Raw genomic sequence first — 410 nt, forward strand, 5'->3', positions numbered from 1 at the left:
TATTTATTATTTATTATTGTTATTATCTTTATTTTTATTTTTATTTATTATTTTTTATTTATAAATTTATTTTATAATTTTTTCATTTACTTGTCAGTCCCGAATTCTAATTTATCTCTAATATTTTTTAAAACTTCTAACACTGATGCTTTACTCAATCGAAATCGCATTTTAAACTCTATATCGTCCAATTCCTCAAAATAATTAATACGTTGTTTAAATCTTCTTTTTCTTCTGTTAAATTGTTCAATAATAATATCCTCGTCATCGGAAGATAACAGTACGAGGTTATATGCCATGTTTGACACTAGTAATATTCCTTAACCGCAGTTCAACTACTTCTAAACGGCCAAAATTGGCCGTTCAATTTAAACTCAGTTTATATACGTTTAAACTAAAGAAAAAAGTTG

The sequence above is a fragment of the Trachymyrmex cornetzi genome, unplaced genomic scaffold, assembly GCF_001594075.2.
Source record: "Trachymyrmex cornetzi isolate Tcor2-1 unplaced genomic scaffold, Tcor1.1 scaffold1092, whole genome shotgun sequence".
NCBI lineage: Eukaryota > Metazoa > Arthropoda > Insecta > Hymenoptera > Formicidae > Trachymyrmex > Trachymyrmex cornetzi.